We start from the raw sequence: 23,850 nt of genomic DNA on the forward strand, positions 1-23,850 counted from the left end.
AGAATTGAATTTGTGAATCAATTTGTGAATCGCAACGTTAAAATACTAGGTTGAAGATTGTATTCACCAAGTTTGAAGGATATAACTTGGCTAGAAGACGCTCAGTCAATTTTTCTAATTTTCCATACATTTGTCTGTAAATTTGGTTAGACGAACGTCTAGACGCGCTTCGCGGGAAAAAATAAACGGCACGCAATGCATGCAGAAGCGATGACGTTTCTTTTTGCTGGTTCTAGTAAAATTGGGATATATTTATAAGGGGTATTTGTAAAAGGAATTTGAGTTCATTCATCAACAGGGATGTGAGAACAATTGTCACAAGTTAGGAAATGAATAAGTTAAAAAAAAAAACGATCAGTAGCCTCTTATGCAGTCACACAATATTTCCTTAGGAGGAATGTGCGATACTGAGCGTCTGCCCAGGAGGCTAAGGATGTGTGGATGAAAGTAGGTTCCGATTAACAAAACATTTGTTTTTCAATCGGTTATGTTTTTAGGCTTTCATTACGGCTTATTTGGTTATGGCAAGATAATCTGCAAGCATTTAGTTCATGAGGTCGCAGGCCAAATCAACTATCACCTCAAACAAAATGAACCTACAATACATGACTCCCACTAAATACAACTTGATCATTGTGCCTGCATTTTCAGCGCTCAAGTAATTGTTCTCCAATATACTGTTGCAAATGTAACCATTATTTTATTCCGTTTACAGTGTGACAGGCTGTTTATAGCACTTAATTTTGTTTCGGTTCACTCAACTCGCTTACATTCAGAATATATTGGCAACAAACAACAGGCTTAAAACATTGAAGTGACGGGTTTCAGTCACGCAGTAAAAACCTAAAGATGACAATGAGTGGTAAAACATTAACCCCTAAAGCGCATTTTCTACGAATAAGCAAACAGGTATAACTCACAAAAATTAATTGTCAGGTCTATGATCAAAATCTCACTGTATATATACAACGTGGGTCAGATCAGGGCATCCAGTTCAAATTGCATTCCGCAATGCGACCGGAAGCGTAACGCTTTCATTGTGTTTACTTTGATAAGGTTTTGAACAGCTTGACATGTGCATTCTCAAAAAATTCACGCAGAACAATGCTGGGCAAAAACTGAACGAATTTGTCAAGGCAGATGAGAAGAAGCTTAAGTTAAAGGCACTCCGCGGATCCTAGAAACTGCTAAGGTCGGCTGCAAAGGACAAATTTCTCACTCCTCGAGAGAGATGAGTCGCCAAAGATAGCGAATATTTGGTGTGTCTTTATCCCGGGGGAGTACTCCCTTATATGGACTATATAGGTATGTGCGGCCCCAAAGGGTAGGATTTTTCAGCCGTTTTAGTCGTAAATAGGGTATCGATTTTGGCCATTTTGGTTATAAATAGGGTATGGTTTCAGCACTCTAGTCTTTAATTGGGTATATTTCTTAGAAGCTACTTTTTCTTCGTTTTCAATAAGAACGTCAACAAAAGCCCTTCATAACTTAAGTTTAAGGCAACTGCGCCAGCCGCAATGGTCATAAATAGGGTATTGAATTTTTGGCCAGGTCATAAATAGGGTAGGAAAAATCGCAGATTGTGGTCATAAATAGGGTAAGGGTTTTGGGAAGTGGGCCGCACAACCCCACCCAACTTTTCTAGGAGTATCCCCCCGGGGTCTTTACTAGCTCCCAGATAGCAAACAGTGTTCTCATTGTTTCTCCCTGAAATCAACACTTTAAGGACATTTCGCAACGCTAATTACCTCACCGGAAATTAATTTGTTGTTTTAACCGTATACTTGTCATCAATGAACACTCGTATTGTATTTACCCTGACAAAACGATTATCGATTGTTTCATCACAACAACTCTTTCTTTGACAAAAAATATAATACAGCACATTTCCGAAACTTCATAATAAGCTGAAAACTGCAAAAAATCGTACCCTGACTTCATTATCAATACTGTAAACAGTATATTTCATTGCTCATACAATGCTCATACAGTGCTCTCACGGTGCCCATTCAGTTCACACAATGCTCATTCAATTCAGTTCAAGACTGGCAAAAGTACAACTGCGCTACCAATCCGTAAATTTTATATAGACCCTTCAGCTATCGCGTGTGCGACTTGCTTGTCTATCTAAATTTGTACGGATGGACGATATGTTCTTATTACGAGTTTGCCAGTGAGCGCAAATTTATCCGACCCTGTAGAAACCAAAATCAACCCCCAAATCTTCGTTTAAAAGCTGACATTAAAAGCACTCCGCTGACCCTACAAAGAGCAGAGGAAAGCAGCAAAGGAAAAGTTACTCTCTCTGAAATCGACACCTTATTATCTTTAAACATAGGCGCGCAAGGCGTGCAAGAGTTATTTTTTTTGTGTGAAGTGTTGGAGATAGAAGCATTCATGGTACAGTAATGATCTGGTTGATTTGACAAGTTTTTTTGGTTGCGATGTTACATCGGTCATGGTAAGATAGCTAAATAGTCAGCCATAAAATGTTTGACAGAACAAACTACAGTAATCTGACACGTCTCCAGATTAATGTACATACCATCTTATTTTCTAACAGGCAATTTTGATTCGTTCTTTGATATAACCCGCACTGTGATTGGTGTGACACGCGCACATGATAACTCCCTCACTCACCGATCACATAACCCTTCCAACCCCCAAGAGGAATTTTTGCTCAAAAATACTTAAGTTAATTTAGAGACTTTTTCGCATTTTATACGAGTCGTAAGTTTACCTTTTTACACAACACAACTTCACCGAAAATAGAAAGAAAGAGGAAAAAACCTTTGACACGTTGAAAGTCTGATTTAATTAAATTGCTCTTTAACTTGGTGCCACGCAGTCTTCAAAGAACATTTGAACAGTTTTCATACTTTTTACCTTTAAAAATATCGGACTAAAATGAATGTCATCAAATAAAACTATTAAACTGCTATTGCAGAGACGTAAAAACCGTCCAGAAACGAAAGCTTGTTTTTTGTTTAATATCCTGGAAACAATAGCCGATAACTTGTCAGCTCTAATTGAATTTACTCCCATACAAAAAAACAAAAGTGTTAAGTTACCATTTGTTGGGTTATTTTTTTTGGGAAAAAAATACCTCTTAGTCGGCCTGTCGGGGTATGTTATGGACGGGTCAATGGATGAGTGAGTGAGTGAGTGAGTGAGTGAGTGAGTGAGTGAGTGAGTGAGTGAGTGAGTGAGTGAGTGAGAGATGTATGTATGTCACACCAATCAGATTGGATCTACTATAAACAGCCAATCAAATTTCTTGTTGTGAAGGTAAATAGTATGTGAGGAGATTTGATCCTGATACAGTTCAGAACGGCCATATTTATTCTTCTATAAAAGAGGAGGAATTATTCATGTATTGGACTTATTTCGACATCTTCTGAGGCGTGGATTTTGTGGGCGGGTTTGATAAACATTTGCAATTGGATAATCAGTCAAAGAAACATAGTGTTTGCATATAACTACGAGCATGTGATGAGGGGTGAGCTTTTCCCATTAGCTAAGTGTAATTTTTGAATTGAGTCTACTACTAGGTTTAAGATGTGAATGAAAAACAAGATGATGTGGTTTCTATGATAGGATCGATTGTATTTTAGGGGAGGCGGAATGCACTACTGGGAATGTGAAGAGGTTGTGACCAGGTTCAAATCGTTTGCGTGTTTTATTGAAACCTAAATATTGCTGCAGAGTTCGCAATGAGTGTTCCGGGCGTGTCGTTAATTTCAGCATCCATTGATAAGTTTCAATGTGAAAAGCGAAGAGACTACGATTAATTTGGTCAACCGAACTAAAAGATCTAATTCTGTGACGATTTTACAATTATAATGGTTCTTGTTTACTACTGGAATGAGAAGATACGTTTTAATGAAACTAAATCTTTTCTCTTGAATGTTATCAAGGTTTTCGCTTATTCACATGAATAACCAACACGAATTGTAGTTGAAGAAAAAGGAAATTATTTTTATTCAAGATAACTTAAGTGAGGTATATGAAGTCTTGAGCGTTTTATTGTATTTAACACAAGGACTGAACGAGATGAGCCTTGATACTTGAAACAGTTCCTGAGTTAGTAGTATGCAAATGGCACGAAATATTTTTGTTTTTAGTTACAAAGGTAACTTGATACTTTTGTTTTTCACAAGGAGTAAATTCAATTAGAGGTCACGAATCATCGCTTCTAGTTCTCAGGACATGTTTAGAGGAGACGAGACTATTTAGATTTGAAACTGTTTTAACGTTTACAATAGTATGTGCAGGTAACGATTGTTTTGTTCTTGTTGCATGCAAATGTAACGAGATATTTTTATATTTTAGTTACAAAGGGTAATTTGACACTCTTGTTTCTCACAAGGGAGTAAATGCAATTAGAGCTGACGAGTCGTCACCACTTGTTCCCACGAGATGTCTGCTATCTTTAGTTACAAATGGTAACTTAACACTTTTGTTTTTTATATGGGAGTAAATTCAATTAGAGCTGACAAGTTATCGGGTATTGTTCCCAGGATATTAAACAAAAAAGAAGCTTTCATTTCTGGACGGTTTTTACGTCTCTGCAGTAGTAGTTTAATCTTTTTGAGTTATTTTTTTGTGAAAAAAATACCTCTTAGTCGGCGCGTCGGGGTATGTTATGGACGGGTCAATGGATGAGTGAGTGAGTGAGTGAGTGAGTGAGTGAGTGAGTGAGTGAGTGAGTAAGTGAGTGAGTGAGTGAAAGATGTATGTATGTCACACCAATCAGATTGGATCTACTATAAACAGCCAATCAAATTTCTTGTTGTAAAAGTAAATGGCATGTGAGGAGATTTGATCCCGATACAGTTTAGAACGGCCATATTTATTCTTCTATAAAAGAGGAAATTGAGCTTATATTGGGCTTACTTCGACGTTTTCTGTGGGTTAGGCTGAGGATTTTAGTTACGAACGAGATGAGCCTTGAGGTTTGAAACAGTCCGTTAGTTAGTAGTATGCAAATGCAACGAGATATTTTTATTTTTAGTTACAAAGGTAACTTGATACTTTTGTTTTTCACGAGGAGTAAATTCAATTAGAGGTCACGAATCGTCGCTTCTAGTTCTTAGGACATGTTTTAGGGGAGACGAGACTACTTAGATTTGAAACAGTTCTAACGTTAACAACAGTAAGTGCAGGTGACGATTGTTTTGTTCTTGTTGCATGCGAATATAACGAGATGTTTTTATTTTTTAGTTTGACACTCTTGTTTCTCACAAGGGAGTAAATGCAATTAGAGCTGACGAATCGTCACCACTTTTTCCCACAAGATGTTTGGTATCTTTAGTTACAAATGGTAACTTAACACTTTTGTTTTTTATATTGGAGTAAATTCATTTCTGGACGGTTTTTACGCCTCTGCAGTAGCAGTTTATTTTTTTCTGCTGGGCATTTTATGACATTCTTTTCAGTCCGATATTTTTAGAGGTAAAAAGTATCAAAACTGCTCAAATGTTCTTTGAAAACTGCGTGGCACCAGGTTAAAGTGCAGTTTAATTAAATCAGACTTTCAATGTGTCAGAGAGGCTTTTTTCTCTTTCTTTCTATTTTCGGTGAAGTAGTGTTGTTGCGTTGTGTTGTGTAAAAAGGGTAACCTCACGACTTGTATAAAATGCGAAAAGTTCTCTTAACTTGAGTATTTTTGACCAAAAATTCCTCTTGGGGGTTGGAAGAGCTATGTGATCGGTAAGTGAGGGAGTTATGCATGTGCACGTGTCTCACCAATCACAGTATGGGTTGTATCAAAGAAAGAATCAAATAATAGCCTGTCAGAAAATAAGATGGTATCTACATTAATCTGGAGACGTGTCAGATTGCTGTAGTTTGTTCAACCAAACATTTTATGGCTTACTATTTAGTTATCTTACCATTGCCGATGTAACATCGTGTGTACATTATAAATTCCCAGTTTCTTTCTTGCTGTACATCGCAACCAAAAAAACTTGTCAAATTAACCAAATCATTACTGTAAACAGTTTCATGAATGCTCCTATCTCCGAGACTTTTAGTTCACAAACAAAATAATTCTTGCACGCCTCTCGTGCCTATGTTATGGGTTTTGATATTGATATTATCTAATTTGAACTGGTTTTGTGGAATATCAAAACTTAAAAACACTACGATCATTGCTGGAAACAGAATAAGACCGTGCTATTGCATGACGATGTTATAGCGGACTTCCAGCGGCCCGAAGGGCCGCCAAGCGGAGCCCCATACTCATATAGGAAAGAAAAGGAAACCCATGAGTTGATTTTCTCATGGTTATCATGGCTAGCGGTATTGCTCGTGGACGCGTACGCACGACAGCGACGACGACGACGACTGAGTCGCGCAGCATGGCGGCCATACTCCAAATAATAGGTTGACAGAGACATGCAGCCTTGGTTTGCCGTGTACTTCTTTGATATTGGACATCCAAAGTTATCGAAGTTATCGACATTCGAATTTATCATTATTATTATTATTATTCATGTCATGATCAATTGACACCTGTCAAAACAAGGTATCCGCTTACCAGTATTACGTTACCTTATCGTGGGCTCAAGTTTACAACTCGCGTTACAAAATTCAAAACAAAATTATACCTTTTCCTGGGTTAGTTTAATTTGGCTCTGAACAACCCGGCCCAGGAGCTACGCTTTTAGGCTGGTCTAAATCTATATATTAGCAGTAACCCATCGAGCCATAATATTTTGGTTGTCACGTGATTGTCCGTACGTACCTTCGTCCGTACGCACCCTCCATGTAAATCAATGTGAAATGTCACTCTACAACAACCTAGTTCCCAAGGCTTTTCCTTTAGAGATCAGGAGGGGGGAGGGTTAGAGCGTACATCTTTGATATTGGGTATCTATGTTATATTCAATTTATACCTGTCAAAACAAGGCATGCACTGACCAGTATCACTTGACTATATCGCAGGCTCGTTTTTAGAGCTCATTGAGGTCACGTGTTTTTTTAAGTTGACCACTGCCCGGGTACAGGTTTTCAATTGGATCCCAGGCTCAAGCAAGGTTAAATTGTTGTAATCAGGAGCTCTGCTTTTAGGCTTTGTTAACTCTATATATTACTTAAATTGGTTGTTGTTATAAAATGAGTTGGAAAAATTATCCAGAATCAACACCAATCTGCCGTTTTTACAGACTGCATGATGTTTAGCTGTCTGGCTGGGAACAGTTCCATGTAGTTCTAATAAACAAAGTCACTGATCGATTGTTAAAATCAGATCTCATAAAGTAGGCTTAATATCACATTTCCTAAGGTAAACCAAATTCTTAAAATGTTTTCTTTTTCGCTGTACATCACAACCAGACAAACTTGTTGGATTAACCTTATCATAATTGTCAAGAGTCCACTAAGTGCTGCTACCTCCAGGGGCTCTTTATTCACAAAAAAATAACTCTTGTATTGACATGCTTGCGCACTAACCCACTAAATTAAAAACAAAATTGGAAATATGGAGTCTCCGTGTTAATTTTTCTTACACGTAAAAGTAACTCAAACTTTGATTGTTCATGCGATTCTTACAATCGCAAAATACCATGCAGATAACTGAGGCAGTACCACTTGCATTTATTTCCATTTTTTTTATTGACCTTTAAGCTGCAACATTTTATGAGTTTCTGAACAAAGAATCTTAGGTATATTATTGGCCGTGTAAAATTATGATTTGCAACAATCTGGATTAGGAAAGACCTCATTCAAATTGTTTTTCTGATCATAAATCACTTCTGCAACATCAGTCTGCTTATCAAAATTCAGGTACAATCATTTAACGTCACCTTGATAGGGAAAAACTGCATTCAAATCTTATTTCAACACACAGTTACAGTAATATATACAACTAGAAAACTAGTTTCGTCCATGACCTCTTAATTTGGTCTCCATAACAGATTTAAATCCAAGGTGACCTCATGTAACCATGCATGAAATATAAACCTTGATACCACAAGTTAAACTATAACTAATTTGCATTTTTTTTTTCAGTCTACTTCTTTATTTATTTATTTATTTATTTATTTATTTATTTATTTATTTATTTACTGGTTTATTTCTATCTTGTTATTATTGTTTCTATCTGGTTATATTATTGTCGGTCGTTATTATTTGGTATCAAGTAATATTTTTCATGCATGGTTACATGAAGTCATCCAAAATTCAAATCTTTACTGGTGACCACCTGAAGAGGTCACAGACAAAACAAGTCTTGAAGTCGCATATACTATGTAACTATGTATCAAAGGAAAATTCAAACGAAGCTTTTCCCAATTCAAGATGCTGATCAGTAATCATACTTTCTTGCTTTACAAGTAGAACTTTGTGAAGGAGGCTATTGCGCATGGTTTATATGCCCCAACAACAAGGCAATGCTTGGTTTAAGTGAGTGGCAAAATCGTCCATAGAGGGGTGAAGCCATATTTTTCTATGTTAGTTTTCTTCCTTAATTAATGACTAGAGCAGGGCTTGATTGATGATTGCCATAATTCTCATCACTGGTTTGATTGATAAGGGACTGGCACTGTAAGGAGAAACCAGTGGTTGAACACTTGGCCATCTCAGTCACATTTGTCCAACTGTATAAATGCCACATGCTCAACAACCATTTTTTGAAAAAAAGTACTTGTTCCTTCAATCACTGATCTTCATTGCTTTCCAATTCTAACAGTTTGGAAGTGATTACGTCTACTGCATTTAGTGTTGGTGAGTTAGGAAACAAGTCAATAACAGCTTGGCGTCTTCTAAGGATTGCGTTAGACTGGGATCCAGTGGAATAGAACCTACAAAGAAGGAAAAAACTAGCAAGATATAGCTAGAAGACTCTCCTCTGCGAAAATTGACTGATTTCAATGTCAAATTGAACACATCACATCAGTGAGAATTGTCTGCAATTTGCAATGACCCCTTGTGATAAGCTTGACACAACAAAGAATTTGGTTGACATTCCTTGAGCTTCCAGCAAATGAGACCTTTGCATTTCCAAACAATATACTTCCCTGTTTGTTTTTTTTTAACACTAATATAGACAAGTGTAATAAATGGTGAAAAGACCATTTTCCATGAAACATGATCTTGATTGCCCCTTACCCCTCTATCCCCCTTCCTGTGTAGTCACTGATGTTAGTAAGTATTTTTACCAAAAAATGGAGCATTGCAGCTCTTTGCCAAAGCTTCACCTCCTCCTTTTGAAACAAATTTGTACATTTCTAAAGGAAAGAAAGTGAAATATTATTTCATACTATGAACTAGATGAAGGTACACTATAACAGTCAAAAATACAACAAGTCATAGTGTATTAAATATTCTTTTTAAATCATAAAAAGGAAAAGCCTCCTCCACACATGCATTTTGCATGGACTTGTCTGGCAATGTTTCCTTGATCCCAGATACTGTAGGTGTGCAGTGAAAAGACTTAAAACCCTGACCCTATTTAGGGATGAAGCAAAAGAAACTGATACCCTGTTTAAGGCCCGATCCAAGAAAAATGACATCCAATTCAAGGAAAAAACAAAAACTATGAATGGCACCAACAGGTCAACTGTATTTCACTTCTGTGACACACAAGTTTAAAAGCATCAAGTGTAGAACTTATTTTCTGTTTAGCCGGGCATTTACACATTGCAATACTAGCGGACACAATTTAGGTAGGTAGCCTGTCTAAGGATCACACCGTGAACGCAATTAATGTCAACAGGGGCAAAAATGATACCCTATTTTAAGGATTGAGAACCTCAAAAGCTATATCCTATCCCATGACACAAACCTATATAGCCCATATATGGGAGTACCGCTTTCAGTGTTTCCTGCAAAGAGCATCTGTATTAGGAGGCTAACACTTACATTACAAATGAGGACAGACAAATTCACTCATGTTCTCCACCACTCTAGGATTGGGATTTTAGTTTTCTTGCAGAATGTTAGTTCTCTCCTGATGTCAGACACTGCCAAACCCTGAGAAACAACAGGAATGTCATTGAAAAATCCATCAATATATTACATACTAGTTCATTCTGGTAAATTTCTTGCAAATCTTTTACTAAGCAATTGAAGATGGAGAATTATTCCATGCCCAGGAACAACTGCTGATATTTTTCTTTCATTGAGAACAAAGGGGAAAAAATGAGGGTTAAAAGTTCAGAACTGGAGACCAATTTTGCCAATCAACTGATACTAAACTAATCTTAGGTTTTGGCCAAACAATGATTAGACTCGATTTCACCTGAATTGATTGACTATTAAAAGGCTAGTAAATGCCTAAGTGAAAGGCTGGCCTTTTCTCAATGCTCTTACGGCTAAATTAACAATGTATTGGTCACAATAGACACAAATTAAGCAAATGTAAACTTTCCAAAATCAAAATAAGCCTTACTAATAATTGACAGCATTTACAGAATGTTTATTATAAAATAATATACTTTAATATGCATACCTGAGGAGTAGTGACAAAAATTGCTCCATCTGGATTGTAATGTGGCAGATTTTCTACTAACTGTAATCATTTATGTGCTCATCAGATGTTCCTGGATTGAACAAAACCAATCTTATAACAGAGCAATAATGATAGGATTACACTGCATACTGCAAAATGAATGTGCATGATTGTACTATCAGCAAAGTTAAGAGTATATCTGCTCCGACTCCAACTCCAGTCTCCTAGTATGGAGTATTGTATTCCCTTAAATGTCCTTAATGGGGAGCTGGCCTACTGCTGGATATCCCCTAGTATCCCTGTATTTTTGCAGTTCAGGTTGGCCAGCAACTTGTTAGTACTCATTTCTCCTCCTATGTGATGAAAGGTATTGCCAGTCAAGTCTCTCACCTAAAAATGCAGTACAAAGACCCATGAACAGGCTTTGAATCCAGATCTATTGATCTACAGTGTATGACATTAACCACTGGGCCACTGTACCTAACACATCAGTACATCACAAGCCTCTGAAAATAACATTTTACACAGTCGTCATACCTGGAGGTGTATCAATAAGCTGGTAATCCAGGTCACCCCAACATACATCTGATAGAAACTGCTTGATCATTGCTAAAAAAACAAACAAACTGGTAACTGTCACTTGAGAACTCAAGAAAGTCTGCAGGAACATCAAAATGTTTATAGCACTCTACAGAATTTGCTCCATTTTAGAAATCATTAATAAAAGCGCATTGCAGACAGTGGTGCTCTGGCCTGGAACAAAGTTGTTTTAAAATAGTAGTAAAACATTTTGCTGATTTCAAACATTTTCCTTTGATTCAAAAGCCCAGAAAAGCCACAGTATTTCCGAAAGAATTTGCATAACTTTGTACAAATAGTTACACTGTGGATCCAGTGGTGACCAGCTGGGGGTGTCACATAAAATTTTTTTTGAAGACATGATTGATCATCACAGTTATGCACACAACTTAAGCAGTTGTGAAATTAAAGCCTGAAAAAAAAAAATCAGGCCTGAACGGGATTTGAACCCATGACGTCTGCAATACCAGTGCAGTGCTCTACCAACTGAGCTATTTAATTGTATTTTGAGAAATTTTGTAATATATATCAACTAGACATAATACTGCCCCCAAAAAAGAAAATTAAGTATTGTTTGCTCAATATCAACAAAGCCTAATAATAGCTACCTGAAGTTTCCTACATTTTAAACTAAGGTAATTAAATTGTGCATTTCACAAAAAATTACTCACTATGTGGTGGCATAGCTCCTTGAAGTGATTTCAGTAGTCAGTTTCATTGATGATGAGACACTCAGATCTAGCTTTGATTAACAAGCTTGAACAGGTCAAGGTAAGTCAAAAAATATGTAAGTGAAGAGCATAAATGAATAAATACCATTTTTCTTAGGTCCTCTCCACACAACGGCATCATCTCTTATTTAATAACAAGAAACCAATTGACATAACAGCCAGTCGTTGGTCCTTGTCTGTGTAAACTGGAACCCAACTAAAAAGAAAGGTTCAGGTGATCCTTAGAAAATACTTACAGTAAACACCCTCGGCAAAACACATAGCTATGATGTCAATAACATATCAGCTGATCTTATAAAAAAAAAAAATTAGAAAGTGAAGTATGTATTAGAAAAGTATGATAATTAAAACACATGTCTGATGCATTTACACTACAGATAATCTAAATTTTACGAAATAAAACACTTCCCAAGATCAAGCAAGTTCACCCACAAAAGTTCCAAAGAAGTAGGGTAGTGGTCCCTGACAGACCAGCATTCCATGCAGGAGAAGCCGCAACACTTCAAATCAGTTTCTTGCTATCAAACTGGATATAAGGAATTCTCCTGTAATGAGCCACTAAAGGTCATAGACACTCTTTCACTGTTACACATCAAACACAAGTGTGAGAGTTGTATACCGTATGTATGCATGATTTAGTTAATATTGGCTCCCACGGAATGGCTTCAGAAGATGATTCTTTATATCATGACTTACCCAGCAGAACACTGCTGTATATCTTTTCCCTCTACATTCATCATCCTTGGAATACTAGGTCCATATATGTCAACATCCTGTATGCCAAGCTGGAAGATAAAGAGATAACACAAAGATTAGCCATTTATTGCGATCAAGGTAGTACGGCAGCCTGTAACAATACATTCTTGAAGACACTTCTTTGCTACCAGTGGCAGATCCACAGATTTTCACTGGGGTGACTCTGGGGTAAGGGGGAGAAAGACAGAAGGTGCTCGGGGAAAGGCAAAGTGAACATTTTTTAATCCAAGAAAGGATTTTTCCCTAAGTGTCACCAGTTCAACCATCATGTGGCCAATACTATAAATCTTCTGATAACAAATCTTGCTCCTAAACATAAAACATGAAAACAAGACCTATCCAAAACATAGAAAATCATCCAATAAAGCTTCTGCCCTTGCAACCCCTCTCACTAAGTATGAATCAATGACTTAAGGACGTTCGCCCTAATTGTTTCTGCGCATCCTTACTGCGCACGCAAATTCACACGTCATGTCATGCATGAGAGCACACACTAAGTAATAAAATGAATAGCCTGCGTGGACCTTTTCCCTCCCCTTCTACGGCCTGTCACGCAGGCTATAAAATGAACAATGATAGGGCAGAAGGCTGTTGCTATAGCTTTGCCTGGATTTAACGATCTTGGACGTTTGGTGACCCCTACTTTTCTTTCCAGAAACAGATTTTATTAACAATTATCTCCACATTGTCCAAAAATGAACAAAAAATCAATGTGGGAAGTTAAAAAAAAATTTAAGATTTCTTTCCATGGGACATCAAATCCTGCCATCTTGTGGCTGCAAGGTCCATGAAACTATGGTCGCTAAATTTGAACTTGTTCATTAAGGAACCTCACCAGTTGACTAAATTCACTTAATAGGTCCCCTTAAGGTGATTCCTCACATTTGCATTGCGCATCCTTACTACACATAATTTATGGCGTCAGTTAGCGCACACTTGTACACACGCATCTTGAAAACATGACGGATTTGCCTTGATATTGAGTTCTGTCAGTTGAAAAATGGCTATAGCTCACTAACGAGCACACCTTTTATTCCAGTCATTGCAATCAGCTAATCATAAGCTTTACGTGAGCAAAGACTGAACTAATTTCTATTGCTGAAAATTGAATAAATAAGGAAAATAGCAGATACACTGTGGTCTTTTCTATTTTGCAGTTTGGTAACCATATCAAGAAATTTGGTTCATTTTTTTAATCTAGGATTTAGCTTTCTGTCTGAATCAAACTTAAAATGCTTATTTGTGTCTGACGCAATGTATTAATAATAATAATAATAATAATAATAATAATAGACTTGTATAGCGCTAGAACTATACAAACATACTCAAAAGCGCTTTACATTAAGTTAAAATAAATGAATAAATGGAAATCACTAAACTTTAAAACTATTACAACAACTATGCTAAACTTTAAAACTATTTCCACAAGTCAAAAGCTTTCTTAAAAAGAAATGTTTTCAGTTGCTTTTTGAAAATGGCGAGGCTACTACTTGTTCTTATAGTTAATGGCAGCGAGTTCCATAAAACAGGTGCAGCATGAGCAAAGGCCCGATCCCCAAGTGTAGAGCAGTTGACTTTTGGAACAACCAGAAGAGATTTTGCAGACGAACGAAGAGCGTAATTAGTAGCTGGTTTCAGGGATAAAAGATCAGTTATGTAGGAAGGACTTTGGTTGTGTAGTGCCTTGTAAACAAGAAGAAGCAATTTAAACTGAACTCTAAACGATACTGGGAGCCAATGTAAGTCGATAAGAGCGGGTGTGATATGATCAAATTTCGCAATCCGAAAAATCACTCTAGCCGCGGCATTCTGAACTTTCTGTAAACGATCAATCTGGTATTTAGGTAGACCAAATAGAAGTGCATTGCAGTAATCAAGGTGCGAAGATACAAAGGCGTGGATCAGTGTCTTTGTGGATTGCGCGGTAAGGAATTTTCTGATCTGTCTTATGTTGTATAGTCCGCGAAAAGCCTTGCTACAAATCTTGCCAATGTGAACATTCATTCGCATATGAGCATCGAACCAGGCCCCAAGGTTCCGGACGCTTTCTAACGGTTTAATGACAGTGTCGCCAATGATAATAGAATCAATAGATGTTTTTTCAAGTTGTTGACGGGAGCCAATAATTAGAAATTCAGTTTTCGCGTCATTGATCATTAGACGATTACCAATAAACCAAGAGCGGACATCAGCGATGCACTTTTCAATGACAGAGACAGCGTTAAATTCCGAATGGATAGAACAAGGTCAGAAGGAAAGGTAAATCTGGGTGTCGTCAGCATAACCATGGACGGAAGGGAGGTGCTGTGAAATAATGTTAAAGAGACGGGAGACGTAGAGAGTAAATAAAATAGGGCCCATACAACTGCCCTGGGGGACTCCACAGTTCAGATTGAAGTCGTCAGAAGTCTTATCACCGACAAGTATACGTTGTTTGCGACCAGACAGAAATGAGTCAAACCAATTTAAAGCAGTTCCGACGACTCCAAAATCCTGTTGCAAAATATTAAGAAGAATGCAATGTTCAATGGTATCAAAAGCAGCACTTAGGTCCAGAAGTACGAGAAGTGTCACTTGCTTATTATCCATACTCATTAAGATGTCGTTTTGAACCTTCAATAGAGCAGCCTCTGTCGAGTGATACTTACGGAAGCCCAACTGGAATTTAGGAAGAGGGGCATTTTTCTCACAGTGGGCGAGAAGTTGTTGAAGTGCAGCCTTTTCCACTATCTTGGAAATGAATGGTAGATTACTGACTGGACGGAAATTCTTGTAGACCAAATCAAGTCCAGGTTTTTTCAATAGAGGGATGACAACAGCGGTTCTCCAATTTTCTGGAACGGAACCACTGAGAAGAGAGACATTAACCATCTCAGTGATAGAGGGCGCTAATACATCAAGACAGGACTTCACGAGCCATGTAGGAAGAGGATCCAATCGACAAGAGGCATTAGAGGATTCTCGAACAATCTTACACACTTCTCCTATGGATAACGAAGAAAAATTCTCCAGATTCTCCTTCGGAGTGACAGGAACAAGTCGAGGCACTTGAACTTGAAACTTGTCAAGATTTTCCTTTATGGTTTCAATTTTTTTGAGGAAAAAGGTGCCAAATTCGTTTGCAAGCTTAGTGGGATCATCGTGCTCTGGAAGAGCCATCTCAAGTGGCTCCCTGGACAAAGAATTAACCACACGAAATAGCTTGCGAGAGTCACCCGCACACTGATCAATTAGGTTAGAGTAATAATTCACACGTGCAGATTTAAGAGATGCAGAGTACTGATTACGAACTCTATGGTAATTATTCCAGTCTCCAGCGAGGTCAGTTTTCAAGGCTTTCTTTTCAAGGTGACGACGTTTACGCTTGAGTTGTTTAATGTCATCATTAAACCACGGGATCTTTGGACGATTTTTTATAATCATTGTCTTAAGTGGGGCATGCTTGTCCAAAATGTCATTAAGGGTCGTGTTAAAGCAGTCGGAGAGGGCATCAATGTTGTCCCAGTGTACGCTTGCACAAAGCATAGAAGAGGCAATATCAGCTGAGAATTCGGCAATATCAATATTTTTGAGTTTACGAAAAGTCAGTTCTTTGCAAGATAAAGCTGGTCGTGGGAAACCAATAGGGCACTGAATAATAAAATGATCAGAGATGGGAAAAGTGGCTTTAGGAGAAGCAAGAACAACATCATCCGACGAACGAGTAATAATTAGATCCAAGGTATGACCCGATAGATGGGTTGGGCCGGATACGTGTTGCGAAAGACTGAACGTTTCCAGTAAATCCATAAATTTCTTGGTATCATTGTCACGGAGGTCATCTAAATGAAGGTTGAAGTCTCCAGAAATAACAAGAACCTCGGGGCACATAACAACATTCTCTAAAAACTGAGAGAATTCATCAAAGAAAACAGAGGCAGAAACCGGATGTAACGAAGAATATGGAGGTCGATACACTATTATATGTCTCATTGAACGATTATGCACTTTAACAATCCACTCAGAATATTCGAAAGACTTGTTTTCCTTCCCATCAACTAATGCAACGTTGACAGAGTGAGTGAGTTGACAGAGTATTGGCTGTAGTTTAATGCGTGTTCTCATGAGTCTGGACTCACAAAGATTTTACAATTACTGGGAATGTGTTCTTATAATAAGCATTGAATAATGCCAAAATGGGGCATTTTCAATGCTTTGCTGCTCCTTAATGAGCATGGGCACCCCCCTTTTTTATTTCAAAATTGAAGTTCTCATATGATAAATATTCAGTAAACAAAGTTTGAACAAAAATCTATTGTCACTTTTATTTCAGGGGAATTACCTTAAACAGCATTTGGCAGAGAATATTTCACTTCAAAGATCTAATTGCAATATTTTGGGGCTTACAGATATTGTGGCCTTATTCGCTAAAGAAGCCCGATTATTTCAGATTTCCGGTGTTCTTCTGGGGATGTTCTCTCCAAAACGAAGTCGGTGACCCCCCACTTTTTTACATTTCGCGCGAACGTCCTTAATACGGGTAAATGTAGAAATGTAAACCATAAGTCAACAGAACGCAAAGATTTCAGCTTACCTTCTTTCCTTTGTTGTAAAGGGTCCATGCTATCTGTGTCGTAAACAGTACTTTTACCAACTCCTCCTTTACCAGACAAAACAAGAATCACGTGCTTGATAGATTTTAACACTTCCTCAAGGGTTTGCTCCGACTGACCTGAAATTTACGAACAAAAAGCACATTGTATAAGTGAGAATTACTCGGACTCTGGAGAGACAGGATAATTCTAACAACGTCGCTAAGCATGCAAATAATATATTAAGCCTTTTCCGTATAGGGGGCTGGAGTTTCATTCGAAAAAAATAACAAAAAAGGACTTATACTTCCGCTTACATGTAGTCTTACTTTAAAGAAAAAATAATGTATACACCCTTAATGCAAACAGCAATTTTTTAAGTAACACATTCGTTGCACGACAGTACTCACCGTCCGCCATCTTGAATTTGAGAAGGAAACTGCTGGTCATCATGGCGTACAGTCGGCTCAAGAAGCTTTCCCCGTAGGCCCGCTCTGTAGCTGAAAAAAAGGTCATCCTGGGAGACCCAGGGGCAGTTAGTCGACGCGACATTTTCGGACGACGCGATATTTTCGGGCGAAAGTTTACGTCAAGACGTAAAATTTCGCCCGAATTGCCGAATTAGTCGGATTTCCGAAGATGGTCTTCTTTGGCAGTAAATCGATTTTCCGAACCAGTCGGATTTCCGAAGATATTCGTCTGCACATACTTCCACAAGAAGCTTTCCCTGTAGGCCCGCTCTGTAGCTGAAAAAAAGGTCATCCTGGGAGACCCAGGGGCAGTTAGTCGACGCGACATTTTCGGACGACGCGATATTTTCGGGCGAAAGTTTACATCAAGACGTAAAATTTCGCCCAAAAATATCGCGTCGTCCCGACTAACTGCCCCTGGATCTCCGAGGTGGCCTGAAATGTCAGTCATCTTCCACCGTCCAGCCTAATCGCCCGGGAATTGAGCTGAGGGTGGGAGATGACTGACATTTCAGGCTACTGAAAGATATGTTCAAAACCACAAATGAAATCAGGGACCGCGAGGGAGGAGGAAGGGCTTTAGCCCTACCACTTACTTGCTTGTGTTGAGTTTTTTGGGCTCCAGTCCAGATGACATGGACAATGTACGAATTTTGCTACTGGAAAGTAACAAAACGGCGGAACAGTGACCCCTTCTGGAATAACTATATCCTACGAGTCATTTAAATTTTTTCGGTATAAACACAAGCCTTAGGCGCGTGTGTATATCGAGAGAATACAAGTGTCTCGTGGGATATTCCGTGGTATACCACTCGAAAGCGACAGACAGTGCTCGACTTGCCGAAATAGTCGGATTACCGAAGAAGTTCGAAAAAGTACGATTTTTCTAGAGGTTACCGAAGGCCACCGAAGATGCTGTATTTGCCGAATTAGTCGGATTTCCGAAGATGGTCTTCTTTGGCAGTAAATCGATTTTCCGAACCAGTCGGATTTCCGAAGATATTCGTCTGCACATACTTCCACAGAGCTCGACTTGCGGAATATTGGATTTCCGAAGATTTTTGACACTGTTCGTTTTATTTGCCGAATTAGTCGAATCTCCGAAGATTGTCTTCTTTGGGAGTACTCGATTTTTCCGAATTACTCGGATTTTCGCATAGGTTACCGAAGATGTTCTCTTTGCCGAATTAGTCGGATTTCCAAAGATTGCCTTCTTCGACAATGTTCGATATTCCATATATGTCGTATTTCCGAAGATATTCTGCACATGCTTTGACAGTGCTCGATTTGTCGAATTAGTCGAATTTCCGAAGATGTTCAACAGTGTCCGATTTTCCCGGAGGTTATCAAAGATTACCGAAGATGATGCTCTTTACGCCTAACCAGTAGGCGGATTTCCAAAGATTGCCTTCTTCGACAATGTTCGATATTCCATATATGTCGTATTTCCGAAGATATTCTGCACATGCTTTGACAGTGCTCGATTTGTCGAATTAGTCGAATTTCCGAAGATGTTCAACAGTGTTCGATTTTCCCGGAGGTTATCAAAGATTACCGAAGATGATGCTCTTTACGCCTAACCAGTAGGCGGATTTCCAAAGGTTGACTTCTTCGACAGTGCTCGATTTACCGAAGGTTACTCAAGATGTCCGAAGTTTTCCGAAGGTCACAAAAGATCGAACGAGTAAATAATGAATGATACCGTGAGTGAGTTCCTGTCTTCATTTCCAGTTCTGCAATGCGTTTAGGCACACTTCGAAGGATGCAAACACCCATGACAAGGCTTCGATTGAGTCTGGAATAAACGTGGCCTAAGCCCAACCAAAAGTTAGAAATAGTCATAGAGAGCTTTTTTCACGCATGCCAAGACTCTACTGCCCTAAATTGCTTGACATAGCCACACACGGGCCTATATAGCTCTACATAACAATACATTTTCATACAATTGAGCTGATATAGCTCTACGGACAGCCCTACATCTTCCTGATAGTAACACAAAATCCTTACTAAACTCATATAACCATATATAACCAAACTTTAAGCTTGATTAACATTCCAGATAATAACTTTAAAGTACAATATCATTCAAAACCTGCTTACAAAGTCCTACAGAACCATACATAATTAGATATTCCCCATTGTTTTACATAGTCCAACCTAGAATTACATATAGGTTATTGACTAAGCGTAAGGTCAAGAGGGCTGGATATTAGCCAAGTTCTTTGTTCGTTGAGGCCAGGAAATCGCACAAGCTTCGTCGTAGAGAACATCGCAAGGACGCAGCAAGCAACTTTTTTCTGTCTTATGTAATTTACAACAAGTCAATAAACTGTTTAGAAACAACAAAAGAAAATAATTAGTAACTTAACTACAGCCCCACAAATTTTAGCGTAACTTCCGCACTATCCATAAATTTTCTTTTCATGAAGAAGTCCTTCTCATTCTCGATTAACCCGATAACTGAATATTTCTTCTTCATGCAGAAAATAGAAAGACAACATGCAAACGCTGCCTAAGCACACTTGTCCACTTTGATGTAAAAAAGACTCCAAACCAGTCTTTATCCATGGCATGCATTGGGTGAAGCATTAATTCAACATACAAACTACTCCTGACCTTATCAGTGCTTCTAGAGGTAAAAAATGTAATATCAGTTCAATAGCCAATAGCATTGTTGTTGTATAGGAACATTAATTGCTTAAAGCTCAAAAAGTTAAACAGGAAATAGATGTTCATCTGCTCCATTCGAGGGTGATCATACAATCGCATATTGTGTCCACATTTCTTCCTTCCTCCAAGTTACTGATAACAACCGACTAGCCCTCGAAAAACCCGGATCAAGTGTTTATTAATTCTTTTAGAATTTTGACTGCAGAAAACAAAAAAAAAACAAAAAACAAAAAACAGAAACGACAGCCTGCAAACCCAGCTTGAAATACAGACACAGACCTCGGGGGGTCCATATGAGGACATATGAAGTCAGAAGCGCTGAGGCAGTACAGGCCCGGTCAGAAATCAACCACCCTATTCCGACACTCCATCCAGACTCATGCTTCCGGTGGATTGTCGCATGGTACTCATGATACCTGCGTGCTGTGTCCAACAGGATAGGTTTCCAACTTGCGAGCACGGAATGACTAGTCAACCTCTCGACTGCTACCACCCCTCTGGACGTGAAAGTAAAACAAGCACTAAGAGGAGCGCACGAAACTCTCCACCCAGCTTAGGAATGCGTGATTGCCTTCTGCGATCATTCCGATTTCAAAATGGACGTTTTATTAGCTTGTTCTAGCACTGATCTCGGATTTTTCTAAGAAACCGGAGTCGTTACCTGTGTCCTTATTTACTTGTCCTATCATTACCAGAATTGTCCTCAGCCGGGTTGCTCTCAGGACTGAAATACTTTTCCGCATTCCATCTTACTGGATTTTTTTAAGAAACAAGTCGATACCTCTGTCCTTATTAACTTATCCTATCGTTACCAGAATTTTCCATAGTCGGGTTGCTCTCAGGAAAGACTTTGCCGCTTTCCATCCCACTGTCCGAGGCATTTCTCCGGTCAGAAATCACTTGAGTTTTTCCACAGTATGGATCTTTATAAGCCACAACTGAACCAGGTTGATGATCAGTAGACTGCCGCGGTTGCGAGACCGATATGCATGTCATGTACGTACTGCACAGTAATCAGCGCTTCAAGGACTAATCTAGAGAAAAGTAGGTGTTTACACTAGTAATTCACAAAGCAAAACTACGTTTAAACGTTTTATAATTACATGCTGTCTTCGGTCTCTTCGTGTCTTATCACAAAGAGTTTTTATGAAAATTGAAGCTTATTTACGAAGAGCGTAAGGGTAAATATATGTGTATATGTGCGAGAGTCGCCTTCTTGGATAAAGTAACTGCTTCCATACACTCGGTTTCTAACTCAAGCATTTTAATGTAATTTTCAGATCATTGTTCCACGGTACTGGTGTTGAAGCTTTCCTAGGAAAATTAAACAACGAGTTTTTGCTGGTATTCTGAATTGTTGTGGAACCCGGAAGTCATTGAGAGTTACTTTCTTAAGAGACTGCTTAGTCTTTGAAATATCATATGACCAAAAAATCTTCAGAAATGCCATTAGAATAAAGTTCAATCTATTTGCTGATTATATAGAATGAGAAATTCTTACTTACCTTTAAGAAGGCTTTTTCCACTGCCCTGCCTCTCTTATCTGTCTCCGCATACTTCAACATAGTGACTGTATCTAAATGTCTCACCGGTGAAGAAGGAATTAATGCGGATTGCATCGTTCAGCATCGATTATTCTGTTTGTCGGTTGCTTCTAAAGATTACTACAGTACAGTTCTGAAATGTCCCAAGTGGTGAGCACCACACAGCCCAGCGATGCTTGAATCAAACCGTTAGAAGGAATGTTGCCACCTTGTGAAGCGAACTTTCCGTCTCAAAGCTTCAAGAAACTCAGGTTCACGTGAAATGAAATGCTCAATGTTTAAATAAAACTCGCCGTATCCTTTTAAAGCTTCGCTCGCATTGCTAAAAGTCAGCAAATCTGACGCGAAGTGGATACAGCTCAAACTGAACTAAACATCGGTTGAGAAATTTGAAAATGAAATTTGGCTAAGGTGCGCATGGACAAAGGAAACTGCGTCGTTAAGTTTGAAGTTCATTATTAAATGTGTAAATTTCTCGCGCATAGCAAGGAATTCATAATAAGTTTTGTAACGTATCAAATCAGTGCGTTTAAGTTTTCATTGCATCATTTACATAACAGGCAAAGTATTACGTCAGAGACCACTGATTGCCTCTTAATTCCCTTGGCGTTAGTTTCTAAACATACTGGTGCATTTTTCATCTCGCTTTTGACCGCATTACGTTATGTTGACTTTAAAAGCGCGGGAAAACGGGGCTTTGGATCCGTGGCGTTGCCACAAGTGTTAGACTCACATGGTCGCGTAGGAAGATACCGCGAAGCCACGAAATCAAATCGCTCTACATTCCGCCAAAGCGATTTGATGGATCACGAAACAAGGAGACAGACACTTTCTTAACTACGATTAAGCGGTTAAATCTGATTTGAATATTGAAACCATTAATAATTTGAGAACCCTGACTTCCAACGGGTTTTCCAAAAGACTATTTTAAGACACGAGGTACATAAAAATAATTTTTAATGCCATGATCCACGCAAAATACGATCAATCATAATCAGTGGGTGATCAAACACTCCCTAAACGCTTTCCTCCTATCCGCAGAAATCGACGGACGCTTCCGACTTGACCATCCGTTCGGATGTCGTAACACCGAAGTTCATGTTCCTTTGTTGATTATTCTGTCATTCAAGAGTCGTTATCCATCGGCTTCGGAGAGTACTAAGAAGGCCGGAAACCTCTCAATGCATAATTGTCAAACCCCCAAAAACTATTTTTTACTTAAAATACGATACTCTATAACATTTCAGAAATATCAACAATACTGTAAATCTTAAATGAATAGGCTTTGTTAATAATTTAACTATAAAACATTGCGATAAGACAAAAGTTAAAACCATCACGGTTAAAAACTCTAAAAACTCTAAAAAACTCTAAAAAGCGACGACGTTTCGACGTTTACTCAACGTCATTTTCAAGTCAAAATGAATAAGAAAACGTTATTTGAATATAAATGTACAAAACAAATCCTTAGAGACTTCAATAAAACACTATTAAACTTGAAAATGACGTTGAGTAAACGTCGAAACGTCGTCGCTTTTCAGAGTTTTTTACCGTTTTTAGAGTTTTTAACCGTAATGGTTTTAATTTTTGTCTTATCGCAATGTTTTAATAATATTTATAGTTAAATTACTGTAAATCTTGCATATGAATACACGAGTTGCGTTCAGAGGGTACGCACGTTTGATTATTTTTGTTCCCTTGTAATTTAAACTAACTCCATATTTATTTATTGTTCGAGATAATTTGCTCGCGTAGGACAAACTTAAAGCTAGTACCTGAGCCTTCGCTCCTTAACCCAGCGGTCGAGACAAGAACCCATGTCATAGTATCAAGGTCTCAAAGTCAATGTGAACTCATATTAACGTTAAAATTGGCAGAATATCTTTCTTAGATTGAGAAAAATTGAAACTTAACTAACTGGAGATAATATAATAGGGAGCTTAGGCAAACCACGGCGACAACGTCAACGAGAACATCGTAACCAAACAAACTTGTTGGATTAACCTTATCATAACTGTTAAGAGTCCACTGAGTGTTGCTACCTCCAGGGGCTTCTAATTCCCAAAAAATAACTCT

At 38.3% G+C, this 23,850-nt stretch overlaps 1 pseudogene across 1 annotated transcript; it reads right to left on the reverse strand.

Annotated features, from left to right (window-relative positions):
• Nucleotides 1-7,598: 7,598 nt before the first annotated feature.
• On the reverse strand, nucleotides 7,599-23,240 carry LOC149102284 (cytosolic Fe-S cluster assembly factor NUBP2 homolog; annotated as a pseudogene). The gene is made up of 9 exons (XR_016202462.1): nucleotides 17,501-23,240; nucleotides 17,093-17,230; nucleotides 12,460-12,548; nucleotides 11,849-11,959; nucleotides 10,991-11,062; nucleotides 10,454-10,544; nucleotides 9,859-9,975; nucleotides 9,162-9,230; nucleotides 7,599-8,804 (listed from the first exon to the last, which is right to left on the reverse strand). The product of XR_016202462.1 is annotated as a cytosolic Fe-S cluster assembly factor NUBP2 homolog (transcript).
• Between the last annotated feature and the right edge of the window lie 610 nt (nucleotides 23,241-23,850).

The sequence above is a fragment of the Orbicella faveolata genome, unplaced genomic scaffold, assembly GCF_042242905.1.
Source record: "Orbicella faveolata isolate gen_17 unplaced genomic scaffold, um_ofav_v1 contig_36, whole genome shotgun sequence".
NCBI classification, from domain to species: Eukaryota; Metazoa; Cnidaria; class Anthozoa; order Scleractinia; family Merulinidae; genus Orbicella; species Orbicella faveolata.